This window comes from Styela clava, chromosome 11, assembly GCF_964204865.1.
Source record: "Styela clava chromosome 11, kaStyClav1.hap1.2, whole genome shotgun sequence".
Classification (NCBI taxonomy): Eukaryota; Metazoa; Chordata; class Ascidiacea; order Stolidobranchia; family Styelidae; genus Styela; species Styela clava.
In genome coordinates this window covers 15,626,213-15,643,402 of record NC_135260.1, presented here as the reverse complement: position 1 = coordinate 15,643,402, position 17,190 = coordinate 15,626,213, and positions in this window count along the sequence as shown.

The following is a 17,190-nucleotide window of genomic DNA, read 5'->3' as shown; positions in this document are numbered from 1 at the left end:
ATTATTGCAATTCCAATGAGTATAATTTATTTAGTACAATAAATGCAGATATTAATTAGCTTATAGTTATATATCAACATTTTCGGGAGAAAAGTCGGGTTCAGTTTCGTCGGTATATAACGCCGATAATTGTTTTATTTCGCCCGGAACTGAAATGGCCGCAGTATGTTATCTATCGTCGTATCTATCTATCGTTAAGAGAGTAGATCTGAAACACACATTTTTGACTGAAAATTAGAAAGTGAATGCTAACGAAAATACCACGACTCTTAATTTATGAGCCAGTGATAGATAAAACAAGACTCTATTTTAGGCGCTGTTGAATCGCCAAAATTTCGTAATAATCGTATTTACTGAATTTACAACAAGGGTAACTTTTCACGGGATGTAACTTCTTTTCAAATTAAAACTGGCCTAATGTCGATGTTAATTCCCCAAATAATCACGCGACGCCGAAGAAAACGATCGGCGATGATAACAAAATTAGCCTGTGAAATTCGACCGCCTTTATTAGTGACGTTTTCGAAAATTTCAAAAGGAGGAGGAAAGGCTGTTATTACATTTATGGTTTTCATGGAACTTTCACAAACAAATTTGTTTGCAAAATGGTCTATAATATTTCAGAAAAGTTTAATGTGACAGACTCTGTATCGTGTCATGCTTTTCGTTTACTCATTTAGGGTGGTAAGTAAAGTTGTTCAAAAACTGGCGCAGCATTGTTTTGGCTCTGTTAATTTAGTTTAAAAGGTATTCGAATGGAAATAGGTTTAAAGTTGTGGCCTAATTAGTACAAACGCGAGAATATTCACAGTGACATGTTAAATAAGTAAAGTTTTCAAATTAGAAGAAATTTCTGACCACTTCGGTTTTTTCATAATCATCAATTTGCTTTGTTATTAAAATTTTTGTTCAAATTACTTATATTTTCCTATAAACTTCACGGAATTTGTTCCCCCTATATTCTATTTTTTTGGATACTTCTCTCACCGAAATAAAATGTTCGAAATGCACGATTTTTTGTGTTCATGATTTTATTTATATGTATGCTCTTGTGGTATAATTAACAAAGTTTATTTCGTCGTGCAAGAAATCACCAAATATTATAGAAAACAAAGTACTATACATGACAATATTAAATTTCATTGCAATTGATAGGAAGGTGGCGGATGATCAGAAATGATCATTGCGAGTCTGCGACACTAAAATTTAGTACGAGTCAAAATTTAAAGAAAAGAGGCTCTAGACACAAAAAGAAACTTTTAAAAAACTTTACAATAAAGTAGAAATAATATAAATCTTTACATATTATTTGAATAGGAAAAAATAACTTAGCAGTCGGGGAAAAAAAATTAGGACACAATATTTTCAAAAAAGTTTCATTTTATTATTCCGTTGTACATCGGTACGACTACTGAGCTTAAATTATTATTTATTGACACATGCAATATTAAAATGCACAATAATTCATATTCAAGAAAAGTAATACATATTTGAGTATTTACAACAGAACTGTGTGGTGGTATTCGGTCAATTCACCGCGAAAAATCCTGCGAAATCGGTTCTCTAAAATCAGCAGTAACTATCCGGTTAACCGTATATTTAAAATACGGAATACCCGGATATATCCGTTATCCGGATAGTGAAAATTATAGGTATCCGAACTAACCCTATTTCGAACCATCATTTTGATTCATCGCATACAACAATCTGTTTTTTAAAAGTACCGGTAACGAATTTTAGCCTAGTATATCACAGCTATTTCTACACTTATTTTTTTTATTACTGCAATTAAATTAAAACTCCTAGGAAGACAGAGTGATCATTGAATATTCTGATTTATATTTAAGTTTCCGAAACACAACTGAAAACTAACGAATAGAGTTCGAAAACGCAAAAACGAGGTAATGTTTACGACCACGCTTGAAAATCTGTTCAAGTGAGAAAAATAGGAGCATTGTAACGTCACTTTTTGCATCTTGCGAATTGGCCAATGTCACGAAGTAAACAAGGGAGTCGATGCTTGGGGAAAGGTCCATACTCCATATGGTTGGATTATCCGGATAGCAGATATCCGGTTAACCGGGAGTTGTTACGATATCTGATATCCGGATACTATTGTGACGGTTAACCGGAATAGAGTAGTACAATAAACAAGAGAGCTATGCTAAAATATATGGACACGTAGCCCCACATAATTTTGATGACGTCATAGAAAAATAAAATAAAAGTAATAGCCTTCTGGAGAAAAATTCCATCTTTAACCACTGAAAATTTCAAAGCAATTGGTCCAGTAATCAAAGAGAAAAGCGATTTCTTCAAAACGTGTCAATGAACAAGAACAACAAAACGATCGTTATGTCCACTACGTGTCCAACAATGCATATGCGCAATAGTGATTTTTATCTTTTTGTTAAGTGGGGACTGACATCTCCCAGAGCGAACTTCACTATTACATCACAAAACACGCAGAACAAATGTGATTATTGCGTATTTGCGTTATAGAAGAGCTCATTCGCTTTAGCTTGGAACTGGAGGCACAGTTAGGCTTAAGTCCCGATTTTAGCCTGTTTCTCCGCCGTCCCGGCGGTAGATTTGAATGTCCCGGTTTTGCAGTATGACATCATGAATAATTTTTTTATTCAATATTTCTACAATTACAAAATTGTCTTTTTAACAGAGGCAGCCGATTTATCTCTGATTTGCGTCTCAATTCACTGGTTCAGATAGAGATAAAATTGTTATGTCATAGTTCGGTAGTTATGATATGAAGTATTAACCTTACGTTAATTTAACACCCAACTCTACTGTCGTTGAATCTTCAAAATTTTGAATACAAGTTGCAAGTTTTTTAATGAGTTGAACGATTTCCATTATTTGAAGCAAAGACCAATATAGTATATTTAGGATTTGCAGATAATTTTGATGCCCTTAATTTACCCATTTATAGGTATACTCCTACAGTATATATGTAAAACGGTTATTTCGTCATGCAAGAGATCACAAAATGATACAGAACACAAAATACTATTGCAAACAGCCCTATAACGTCAGCAGTCTAACATCGCTAACATTGCAACAGACCCCAGTTTATTCTGTAGACTGTCTCTGTATTTGTGCAATATTGGCAAATATGTCACTTATGCACATAAAAATGCCATTCGATAATATAAATGTGTTTTTATCGCCATGAAAAGATCGAAATAACACCCAAGTCTCAAAACGGTGCGAAAATACGGACAGCTGGCCTCTGTAATCGAGTTGTCTCAGTGGATTTTCGGTGTAATTGAGTTGTCCACCTCCCCCCCTTTCGCATTTTCATCATTATTTGTATTGAGAATATACTTTGTTCAAATATAATTGACAGGTAAGTCAGTACTGCAGTACGGAACCGTAACTCGTGGACGGTTATTTTCATTTTTCAATACAGCAGGGATCGGCAACCTTTTGTCGATCGCGGGCCAAAATGAAAGATTACAAATCTTGGCGGGCCGCACATGTTTTTTTAGGAAAGTTGAAAACTGAACGGGTGGCTGATGAACATTTGTTACACAGATCAGGAGTTGAAATTTAAAATAACGAGCACTGCGACGGCTCGTGGACTCAGGTCACATTACTAGACAAAAAATTTACAAGAGACATTCATTGTGACACTTGTTGTTGCATTACGCATGTTGTTGTATTAAAATGCACTCAATATTTACTTGTGACGTAGGAATTAAGAATTATTTTACATGACATACAACTGTTAATTTGACTTACATTTAGAAAAAATATTACGTAGTCACAGTCTTAATTAAATACAATTAGATTAGCCCAAATTCATTGGCATAGATTTGGGGCATGTCCAATTTGAACATCCAAAAGTTTGGTACCAATTCATAACAAATGCTCTTGTCGAGATTCGTCATTCCAGTTCCTGTCGCAAATGTGGCTTTCATCATTACCATTCCAGTCAATCGACGATTTATTTTGATAGCTACAAAATAAGTGTACATTTTCAGTAGCAGGAGGTTTAATTATGCGCTTTCGTTTCAAATTGTTTTTTTCAATTAATTTTTGCGGGCACTCGGTATCTTGAAAAAATCTGATTTTCTGTTAGTACTCGCGCTTTTGTTTTCACACTAAGATGTCTTTTTCTACATTTCATAATGAATTCTTTGGGTGGCGTGAAAACATTACTTAGCTCCGCTGGCACCAGACCAAGAGTGACAAATGAATGATGTTAATGAGATGATCCAGAAATTTTTATTTTTTATTTATTTCGGTTTGCGTGGCAATTTCATTTGCTATTTACTACGGAGACGAATGTTCAGACAAATCAACATCAGCCCAAGAACTTCCTTGAAATACCTTGGACTTATTGTCGGCATTTGCATTGAAAGGGAAAATACCACGTGCTTTGAAACCTCACACGATATTGTGCCTAGACAGACTCTTTTCAAAGGTAATTTTCCGAATTCTTGGCAGTTCTTTTTTCGCGACCCTCAGTGCACCGCGAATGGCTTGGCCGGAATTTAAAAACGCGGATACGTTAGATTTTAGACTTTTATAAACAGCAACTTCTAAAGGTTGGCACACATGAGTGGTATGGGGCTTTAACGCCAATAAAATTACATTTTCTATTTCAGCAGCTGTTATTAGTTCCTCAGACTGATGACCATCAGGGCTCCTTTACAATGTAATTACAAATTAACATTGTGAGCATAAAAAACACGAATAAATCGGTTTTTTCTCACTGAGAAATTTACACGGAAAAGTCAAGAAAATTTAATAAATACAGTATGTACATAACATAGTGAACTGAAGTATTACAATTAATCTTTTTTCAGTTTATGTGGCTGTGTATTTGAAACAAATGCAATATTATTAATAGGAACAGGACAGAGAAGAATAGTAACAAGAACAACAACATAACATAAAAACGATCGTTATTTAGCCTACACTGACGTGTCCAATATTTGGCTTTGGTTTTAGGCAACAGCTTCTTTATTGAATCATTGTTGGGTGGAAGAGTATATTCCATATATATGCCAGTTTTGGAAAGACGTGTTCTGGTATCATTTACATTCTTCATAACCTATAATAACCTCCATATAGTAAACAAACAAATTTCTCAGCTTTATTTATTAATGCCTCGTTAACCCCGAAAAATCTTCATAATTGAGAAAAAAAAAACTCCATGAATTTTGAGTCCTCCAACATCAGTTTGATGGGCAGTTTAAAGTGCAGAAGAATGCCAAAGTAGGTTTTAGGCAACAGCTTCTTTATTGAATCATTGTTGGGTGGAAAAGTATATTCCATATATATGCCAGTTTTGGAAAGACGTGTTCTGGTATCATTTACATTCTTCATAACCTATAGTAACCTCCATATAGTAAACAAACAAATTCCTCAGCTTTATTTATTAATGCCTCGTTAACCCCGAAAAATCTTCATAATTGAGAAAAAAAAAACTCCATGAATTTTGAGTCCTCCAACATCAGTTTGATGGGCAGTTTAAAGTGCAGAAGAATGCCAAAGTATTTCAATAGGTATAGCCCATCTAAGCTGTTTGCAACTGTTATGATTCTCATATACCTTGACGATTTTCTTCAATACTTCTTCTTCGATCCATTTTATTCTTACAGATATAGCGCTGATAGCAGCAACGATGATAGCGTGCGTTAAGTTGGATTGATGGAACATTGCCGTTTTCTGTTGTAGTACAGTATCCAAAAGTGTTTATTAGCTTACTTATACTTTTTAACTCTTTGAACTCTGAATCCCCAGAACGATGCTACTCTCTCACCCTGACCTCCCACGGCGTCGCATCGATTTGACGCGTTAAAAAATTGTAATATCCCTAATTTTAAATCAAAATAACTTCTAAACCATTAGATATCAGATGGTCTGTAATATATCATATAAAAGCTTATCTAGTCTTTTATTTTTAACTGGCATTATTTTTCACGAGATGTTTTGATGAGATGTGTATGCCTATTTGTAGCCCCATCTACTATTTTTTTGTATTTTGGTAATATTTAATACATTTCTTAGAAATGTATCATCAATATAAGTACAATTTTGAAAAGTATACAAAATTACCTTTCGGAGAATATACGTATGACTTTCTTAACATACGCATAACTCATTTTATTGCAGAATTTGTACTATCGATTCAAATGGTTTGCGAACAAAATTTATCAACTATTTGACGCCAAGTTTGCGTAATGACGCAAAGGGCGACGACGACATTGTCGTGATAACGTTCATGCGACGTATCGTGCGTAACTCTTTGCGTGAGGTATATTGCGCAATTGCACATCTGGTCGTTCACAGCTTGAGTGCAGATTGTGGCTTCATTGCATTAGTATCTTATCCTCGGCCGCAGATAAAACCCTTTCAGACGAATTTTGATCGAACATAGTAAAATTGCTAGAATATAAAGGCCATTTTATATACGTTTACTATTTGGATATGGGACGAAAATGAATGGCCAAAACGAAATATATATTTGATCCTCATAAATTTATGAGGTTCCGCCGGAAACATCAAGGCTAATTATTCACCGTTGGATATCATGAAGATTGAATAAAAAAAAACTGATAACGGGTACACGGAAGACATGGTGGCACCAGTAGCTCACCTGGTCAGTGTTTTACATTTTGCAGCCTCATTAGATTTTCGAAATTACTGCATATACGCTACACTCCTGATATCGCTATATTTACAATGGATTTTAAACGAAAGCTTTGTCTAGATGAAATATTGGATAGTATTCATCTATCGGAAGAAGAAAATATGGCACAATAAAACTCAGCAATGGCGCTAAACAATGCATCCATCGATATGTTCCATCATTCTGTTTTTAAAAATCCTTATTTTGGCTATTCGTATTTTTCATATCTTTATGCAATTAAAACGGCAATAACACTGCGTATTGTGTGTTTTAGTCGAACCGATGTAATGCGTAAATTTCCCCGTGTATCGTTTACAAGTCGTAAGTCGCTTCACGAGTACGAACTTAAGTAAATGACGTTACGAGCATGCGAGGAAAAGTGTTTCTCGTATGAAACGTAAACGTGCTACGTGCCAACGTAATTGCTTAACGTCGCTGCGTAACGGCGTAAATGTGTTAGGTCGTTATTTACGTCACCTTGACGTCGCCTCGATCTCGCGACAAACAAAATCACGAATAAAAAAGCTTCTAAAATTTGAATGGTGCAACATAAGTTCAATCTAATGGTATCACTGAAAAGCTATCTTCAAATTCTACAAATTTTGTCGATAATGTACTAGGTTTAATCGAAAACAAATTTAAGTTTTGTCAATTAGATTTGAGCAATTTTCAGAAGTTTTTTATGCTTTTTAATTTTGCCAATTTTCATAAGATGATCACAATATTTTATCTCAATTTTAAAATTATACTTAGTCCTGTAGATTATCTTTCACACGATGTAAAACTTGTCTAAATATAATAAATGGTTCGCGAGATATGAGGTTTCAAAGTTGCATACCTCTTACGGGATGCGAAAGCCGCTAAACCGGCTTTCAGCGTCAGAAGACTTTCTCGGGAAAGCCGGTTTAGCGGCTTTCAGGGTTCAAAGAGTTAACACCTTCTTAGAATAACTTAACTAATAATAACTGAAAAAGACGATGGAGAGGCTACTCAACTCGACGCCCAAGTGAGAGTACATCTGAGATTTATTCGACCACGGGAATCCACCTACAGCAGGGGTGGGAAAATTACGGTCCGCGGGCCGGATCCGGCCCACTTTAGTGTTTTATCCGGCCCACTTGTTCGTGCTGAAATTAGGCTATAGTTTTCATGCATAAAAATTATCGTTGAAGAGATCGGAAAAACAACAAATCGTCCGCAACATAATGCAGAACTTCATAAATTTCGTTTTCAAAACTCTATTTTTGACCTGGTAAATTCCAAAAATTTCGGTATTTTCCATCGGATCGGAAACTATAGCAAATCCCAGCGGTTCCCAAATATGTGTTTGTGCTGCGCCATATCGCCGCATTATTTCAAAGTTGCAATGCTTTTACTTTATCGTAATGAATTGTACTCGTGGGATTTTATGACCGACCTTGGAATTTTGCAAATGGTGATTTCTTAAAAAAAATAATCTCAAGTGGCTTAAATTAATCAAATGACCAAGATCGCTCTTTTTCTTAATATTAAATTAATTATAATATATATTAAATTGATATGGCAAGACATTTTTAATTCTCGTAATAGCCTTGAACTGAATATTTTGCGCAACAGAAAAACCATCAACGGTGAAAAAGTCGGCAATTTCAACAAATGGGTAATCACGACGACAAAATAAAACCAATCAAATAACACTTGCCTCCTAAATCCCAAGTTACAGTAATTTTGTTCGTAAACGACAGGAATGCGCTTCATTTATTCTCTTTGATTTGAATAATCTATTTATCAAATACGGTCATCATGGTCGCAATTATTACATTGTGCTATCTTTATTATTAACGTTATCCTAGCCCATTAGCCCATCTGCTAAGCTTTTTTTTCTATCAACTTTCTTTGCGCTGCTGCCGTAATTTGCCAGCCCCTGTAATAACGGCCCATTGATCATTGTGTCTAGGACTCTAGGTATTTGCAAATAACCGTTTCTGACCATACTGAATTTTGATCATCCGGCCCAGTAACCAAGTCTGTTATCCGCATCCGGCCCACTCAGGAAAGTAATTGCCCACCCCTGACCTACAGCTTGTCAAATTTTAATTGTTACGTCATACAGAAGTCTGCGTTCATTGGCCACTGTTACCGGAAAAGCAAAGAATATAGGACAGATAGTAACACATATTTCTATTAGTAAAAGCGTCTTTTTTGTAAAACGTGTAACTTTCAGAAATGAAAACAAGGTATTACTTGTTACTAAATTTTTACTGAGCATTTTAAAATCATTTTCAGGTAGTTCCCTTATGTGCGATACGAAACTGAAAGACAAACGGCCCCGTCTCGCGGCCTATAGAGGACTTGCACGGGTCACGTGACCTTGTTACTGGACGGCAATAAAACAAAAACGTCCATTTGGCTCCTGTCAGTTGCAAGTCGGATTATACGTTTCCGTTTTGTTTGGCCGTTGAAAATGGTTATTTCGTATTGTTCCGCTGGCTGTACGTATAGTATAGACAACGAAATGGATCTTCAGCTATATTCCACTGTTTTCAAACGATCCGGAACGTCGCGCAATGTGGATATCATCTATTGGCAGGACTGCTTGGTGTCAAGTCCAGAAGCCATCTTACTTGTGTTTCACTGTTTGCGGACAGCACTTCGTTGATGATGAGTCATGATGTGCCGTTATCAATTTTTTTAAATATTCATAAGCTCCCTCATTTCAATGAAAGCAGATAACAAACTACTGATATTGGGAGGCTTAGGCCTACTTTCAGACTTGACTCGTGTAAGGGCCTACTTGCAGACTTGACTCGTGTAAGGTATTAATCAATAATTGCCATAAGGTATTGTTTCCCTAGTTAGCAGGTAATCTATTAGTAAGTGTGAAAATTTGAATAGATAACTAAAGTTTAACGCCAGTGCAAATGCAAAAAATAACCAGAATTCAATTGAATTCTCTATCTGAGAATACTCTCGCCACCACATCTCTGATCCCTTTGGGAGTTTCACAGGTTCCAATCCTATGCAGGGATAGTTATGTGCGAGGGGATTGCAGCTCTCCTCCCACTAAGGGTGGTTCACACGACCGCTGGTCGATTACGACATCCCCCACCATCAAGTCCATGCTTCTAAAACAAATAACTGGCTAACTAATCCCGACATAGAATGGTAATCGTACGATGTTGCACCTTGCAATCTGTCCCCAACCACAGATAAATTCTATCCTAAAAACTAACCACATTGGTAGGCATAGTTGCGTTTTAAATTGAAAGAAATCTTCATTAATGGTCAGAAGGTGTTGTCTGATTGTTTTGTTAGTTAGCAGGTAATTTATTACTGATCTGATACACAAACTTGGCACTGTCAAATGATGATTAGTGTTTAATTTATTTTCAGGAAAAAGGGAAGATAACCCATTAACAGCTGCTTACATGTCCCATCGATATTTGAATTTTCGCCATCCCCAGAGAAGAAGAGAATAGTTAAAAAAAGGAGGATTTTGAAGAAAGGCAAAAGGCAGGACCATTTCAACAAATTCTGTTAACTTGTATGCGTTGCAATATTAATTCGCAGTTGTTAGCATAAACATTTAATGTGTCTTTTGACTAGACCTACCACACTTTAAAAAAAAGCCGCCTACACCCCTTTCCACTAGAACCATAATACTGTAAAATATTTGATATAAATTACCCCCGAGGCATCATCTTTCTTTGAAAGGGCTGTGGAGGCAGATACATTTTTTACTCTAAATTATGGAATGTTACTTCCAGGTTATCTTATCCTTGCTTATAGATATCTTGAGGTTAGTGACTCCAACTGACCCATGCAGTTATTTGTTTTCAGAATCATGGACTTGGATGGTGGGGAATGGTCGTAACCGATCAGCGGTCATGTGAACCACCCTTGGTGGGAGTGGAGCTGCAATCCTCTAGCACATAACTATCCCCGCATGGGATTGAAACCTGTGAAACTACCAGGGTGATCAGAGATGCGGTGGCGAGCGTATGCCTAGATGGTGAATTCAATTGAATTCTGGTTATTTTTTGCATGACCCCTGGTGTTAAACGTTAGTTATCTATTCAACCTTTCACACTTAGTAAAAGATTACCTGCTAATTAGGGAAACAATACCTTACAGCAATTGATTATTAATTCCTTACTTTCTTACACAAGTCAAGTCTGCAACTGCAAGTAGGCCCACGCCTAGGCCTACTAATAACAGTAGTTGATTATTAGATTAATTCCTTACTGTCTTACACAAGTCAAGTCTGCAACTAGGCCTACTAATAACAGTAGTTGATTATTAGATTATTAATTCCTTACTGTCTTACACAAGTCAAGTCTGCAACTGCAAATAGGCCCACGCCTAGGCCTACTGATAACAGTAGTTTGTCATCTGCTTTCCATTGAAATGAGGGAGCTTGTGAATATTTAAAGAAATTGATAACGGCACACTATCACTCACCATCAACGAAGTGCTGTCCGCAAACAGTGAAACACAAGTAAAATGGCTTCTGGACTTGACACCAAGCAGTTCTGCCAATAGGCAATAGATGATATCCACATTGCGCGACGTTCAGGATCTTTTGAAATCAGTGGAATATTACTGAAGATCCATTTCGTTGTCTATACTATACGTACAGCCAACAGAACAACGAAATAACCATTTTCAACAGCCAAACAAAACGCAAACGTATAATCCGACTTGCAACTGACAGGAGCCAAATGGACGTTTTTGTTTTATTGCCGTCCAGTAACAATGTCACGTGACCCGTGCAAGTCCTCTATAGTCTATATGGTTGTTTTCCAGAGCAGATATTCGAGCATGATTGTAAAACATTGGCTATTTTTCATTTTCTAATTGTGTGTTCTAAAAGTAATTGTAAATCAAAGAAGAGCTTTCGTTTAATCGCAACAATCAAAAATTAGTACAAAAATAGCTGCAATAGATTAGGCTACAATTAGCTATCAGTACCCGTAAACGGCACGTGGTGAAATATTTTAATAAAAATGGTAGCTTTGAACATGCAGACCGGTTTATAAACGTCCACTCTGCAAAACATTCTCAAAATAAGTATCAGAAATTTTGCTACATGTTCTACATTTTGCTCTCATGTTCGTTACATCTACAATGCGTGCCTATGCCATGAAATGAAGCATTTCTGCAAATTCATCACATATGCGTTTAAATTATTTAAATTCATTCAGTAACCTTTGGAATCTCTTCAGACTTTGAAAACCCGCCCCACATAAATAAATAAAAATGATTTACTCTACCATTCCCCTCCCCAATTTTATTCTTCCATTTTGAGAATATAATTTTAAATTCTAGAATGTTCCTCCCCAATATTTTAGTCATCTGAAACTGTGGATCTTAAACTTGAAACTTAAGCTTGAAGGGGGGAGTTGACTTTGATGACCCTCTGGTCGTATCACTCCCTCCTGTCTATACCAAACTAATTTTTGGACACGTAGTGGACATAACGATCGTTTCAATATTATGTTGTTGTTCTTGTTCTTGTTCTTTGACACGTTTTTAAAAAGTCGCTTTTCTCTTCGAATACTGGACCAATTGCTTTGAAATTTTCAGTGGTTGAAGATAAAATTTTTCTCCAGAAGGCTATTACTTTTATTTATTTCAAAATTTTGCGTGAATTCTATGAAATTTGATATTTCGTCTAAAATTTTGCTGTATTTTTTTTTATCCATGGGAACACGGATTTTAGTCAGTGTCATGACTTGCTGTACGTTTTGATTCTGCAAAATTCTTGCTACTGGAAATTCAGAACTTATTTGAGGGTACCGGTAGCGTCAAAGGTACCGGTAAGGACTGATTCGCTCTGGTCTAACGTGTCCATATATTTGTGCGTAACTCTCTTGTTATTTCTTATTGTTATTTTTATTATTATTACGATGACTGTTATTTTTGGTTGACTAAAAAAATAAATCTCTCTCTCTCTCTCGCTACAGTACCGTAAAGTACCGTACAGTATGGGGAGACTTTTTCTCGGTTTAAAGGTCGGGGAGATTTTTCTTGAATGACAAGATGAGGCGCTGTTGCATCGGGGATTTCCCCTTATAATTTTCTCCTGCAAAACTGCTTTAAGAGGCAAAACTTATATGCTCAAGAGGCATAAATTATATTATATTTGAAGAAAGGCATACCGGTACCGGTACTTACCAATCAACCATGCGAACGATTTTCAAATTCAAGCTGAAAGCCGTCATCAAATATATGGGGGAAGGAACAAAATTGAAAATAATAAGCATGAAACCATTAATGTATTATTTGATAAATCTGTTACCGGTATGCTTTAAATATGTATAGTGTTATTTCATTTGAATTTCAAAGTTATCTACCGTATTTATAGTACCGGTACCGGTATATCATCAACATGGATAGAAAGTAAAAAAAGCTATAATCATGGTATGGAAGTTTTTCTTATTTCTATCTAATTTATTGAAAACTTTTATTTTTTCATGCAAATTAATTACTGATGGTTATATAATTATAAATTAATAGAATGACACCGATCAACTATAGTACTTAACTTCAAATAGACATGGATGTAGTATGTATATATATGTGATTGATAAATTGGTATTGTATGATTTTATAATTCGTATATACAATATGACTTTTTTAAATGGTGGTAATTAACTCTTTTCATGCGATTTTTATTTTTTATTAAATAATCGTATTTGCTACGCCGATTTTATGCATTTGTACCCCCACAACTAATCGATCAACAAACGAAAAACTAATGATCCTCTGCTGCCCACTGACGGCTTGTTGGAAAGCTTATTTGAAGAGCTTGCAATTGGCGATCAAAAAAAAATTTTTTTCTAAAAGTGGTGGTATGAGTCACAAACCTGATAGAAAAAAGGCATTTTTTTTTCTTGGGAGTTGAAACTTCAAACCGAGATAAAAAATAGAAATATTCGCTAAATCCTGTACTGTTACCGCTTCGTGGTTGGCGAACAATAGCATAATATTGCTGTAGCAATTTCGTGATCTAACTCAAAATACTTTTTTAGATGGAAGGGATAATATGTCTTCTATTACCACTCAAAAAACACCAAAATTTGCATAAATTTCAAAAACACTCCCTTGTTCCGCCGCAAATAAAATTCCCGTCGTAAACGAAAGCGAGATTTACCGTCGCTTATGTTAATCTCAAAGAAGACTTCTTATCAATAAACTAAAACCCAGATAAACCAGACCAACAGTTCGCGACCGATTGCTAAATAAAACAGTGGAGTACATCAACGTACCCGCCGCAATCTATCGACTTTTGTCCTTGGTACGTATACGTGCCCACCGCACGAAAAGGGTTAAAATCATGATATTCAAAATTCTAAAAAATGATTAAAAATCTTGATCTAATTCGGAAACTAATAATAAAAAATAAAAAAAGAGGCAAAACTTGCAATGCAGCAATGTGATATTTTACGATGTTGCTTTGAGATGTACAGTATTATCGGACCAGTGAGACAGTATTTATGCAGATTATCTTACTGTAAAGTGTGACGCACTTGTACAAAATGAATCTACGTTTCATGTAATCCAACTTAGTACGTTACGCGGTACCGGTGTGCTTTTGAAAGCAATAATAGACTAGCAATAAGACATTCATAAATTGTCACTGTCTTTTTTTTCTTTGGTTCCTTCTCATAATTAACTTTATAACCTTTTATATTGTTAGAATTCCTTGTATAATGAAAGCAATAATGGACTAGCAATAACCATTCATAAATTATCACTGTCTCTTTTTTTCCTTGGTTCCTTTTCATAAATTTATAACCTTTCATATTGTTAGAATTCCTTGTGTAATAAGTGATGAAATGTATATTTGATTGTTGATCATACATTAATATTTCTGTCTATTTCAAGTACCGTATATTCGCGCATATAGGCCGAGTTCAAAACTTAAAAAAGGTTGCCAAACTAGGTGACCGGCTTATTCACGCATAACTCAGATCAAACCAAAAAATCGGCACATTTGCGCATGACTTTGATCACGTAACAAGATGATATTATGCTGACTTGTCTGTAATTCCAACAGCTACAAACCATGCTTAGTTCTCATGTTATCGATTTACGGCCAGCCGTTCCGTGGTCAAACGTTATTATCTGGAGCGCTATCGCTGTAACGCAAAAACGCCGCCCGACTTTTAATCACCTCTATATACGATTTACGGGCAGCCGTATCGCCTTCGTTATGATTGAAATATTTATCTGTACATCATGCATGACATTGCTCACGCTGTTGAAGTAATGACTCTATATTCAATATCGAATGATAAATAAGGAATGGGTCTTGTAAATATGCCACAAAAGGACATTCATTCTAAGAGTTTTGAAAATCCCTTTAATAGCGATTTCCGAATCAGCGATTTATGAGAATGTGTCAATACAGATTATTTCTTTCCTTGAAACAGACATGGAACGAAATTAACCGCTGTTGTGGACGATCAAAATAATTTGTTTTATGCTGATTCAGGAACTTACTTTTAAACTCTCGACACGCATTGAAAAGCAATATAGACTTCATTAACATAAATTTCAAGTAAGAGTTATAAGTAACAATCCACCAACAGCTCTCGATAACAGGCAGAAACGATGAAGGTGTGAAAATGTTTGCGTTACAGTAATTTTGTTATCCTTCTACGCCTTTTTTAAGGCTCATGGCGTGTAACGATTCGTCGGACCGGCTTATTTGCGAATTTTCATAAAATCGCCGTTTTGAGGCCGTTTTCAGAGAGTAGGCTTATTCGCCCGATAGGCGTACTTTCGAGAATATGCGGTAATGACCTCTTTATAGACTATTGTAAAAATCACTATGTACAGATGTAACAAAGTGAACTGTATATTTAATTGTGAATCATATAATAATTTTCCAGTTCGTTTACAAGTAGGCTATGTATAGATACTTATGAATGTTGGTAGCTACTATACTGACAATATTCAGTGATTATTACAATTATTTCCCTGTATTCTTCTCGACCGTGTCCGTAATTAAGGTGTCAAATGATAAGATAAGGATAAGATTTACATATTTATCCCGGGGGAGAGGAAAGTCGATTTGGCGGCTTAACCATATGGCGAACCACGGCCTCTCGTCCGGTTACCATTCCATGTCGAGTATGGGATTAGTTAGGTATTTGCTTTTCTGAAGCATGGACTTGATGGTGGAGGAAGCCGTTATTTTTATATCATGCTCTCGCTCTATTGCTGAATCTGTGATGATATTATCCTTAAATTACATTTTTGATCCCGGTATGTGCCCAATAAAAAAAAAAGGTTTTTGTGAAAATCTCTCCATTGGACATATCCAGCTTCAACAAATACATGACCTATAAAATCCATAATTGCCCTTAATAACTTCTTAATATCATTAAATTGCTGACTCATTTCTTTATTTTATTTTATATATTTATATTTATTCCCATTTGCATCCACCTATAGTACTATTTTATGCCATGATGAGGTTATATACAGCATATACAAAAGGGTCGGGAGCCTGGATGACTTTAATCCAGGGGTGGGCAATTACTTTCCTGAGTGGGCCGGATGCGGATAACAGACTTGGTTACTGGGCCGGATGATCAAAATTCAGTATGATCAGAAACGATTATTTGCAAATACCTAGAGTTCTAGACACAATGATCAATGGGCCGTTATTACAGGGGCTGGCAAATAACGGCAGCAGCGCAAAGAAAGTTGATAGAAAAAAAAGCTTAACAGCTGGGCTAATGGGCTAGTATAACGTTAATAATAAAGATAGCACAATGTAACAATTGCGGTCATGATGACCGTATTTGATAAATAGATTATTCAAATCAAAGAGAATAAATGATGCGCATTCCCGTCGTTTACGAACAAAATTACTGTAACTTGGGATTTAGGAGGCAAGTGTTATTTGATTGATTTTATTTTGTATCCAAAATAAGAAATGGAAATTCCAATGGCAAAAGTCGACGGGATTACCCAATTTTGCCGACTTTTTCACCGTTGATGGTTTTTCTGTTGCGCAAAGTATTCAGTTCAAGACTATTACGAGAATTAATAATTGTCTTGCTATATCAATTTAATATAATAATATAATATATAGACCAAAATGCTGATATGTCAGGAGCTGGCGTTTTTGAATTATTGTACAGAAATTGTTCAGGTGGTTTTATGTTTATATTCAGGGCTGATAGTACGTGTGGAATTACAATATTTACATTTGCGGACGATTTGTTGTTTTTCCGATCTCTTCAACGATAATTTTTATGCATGAAAACTATAGCCTAATTTCAGCACAAACAAGTGGGCCGGATCCGGCCCACGTGCCTAATTTGCCCACCCCTGCTTTAATCGATCTTGCACACCGACCCGCACAAAGCAATAATCAAGCACTGTTATTACTGCTGAAATTTTTTTCGTTATTGTATTATGTTTATAATAGTGTTGACTTTGTTTTGTGGCAATAAATCTCTCTCTCTTTTCTCTAAATGATGAGAATTTTATGAGCATCTTGGAACAAAAAGCCCATCACTGGAGGCACTTTT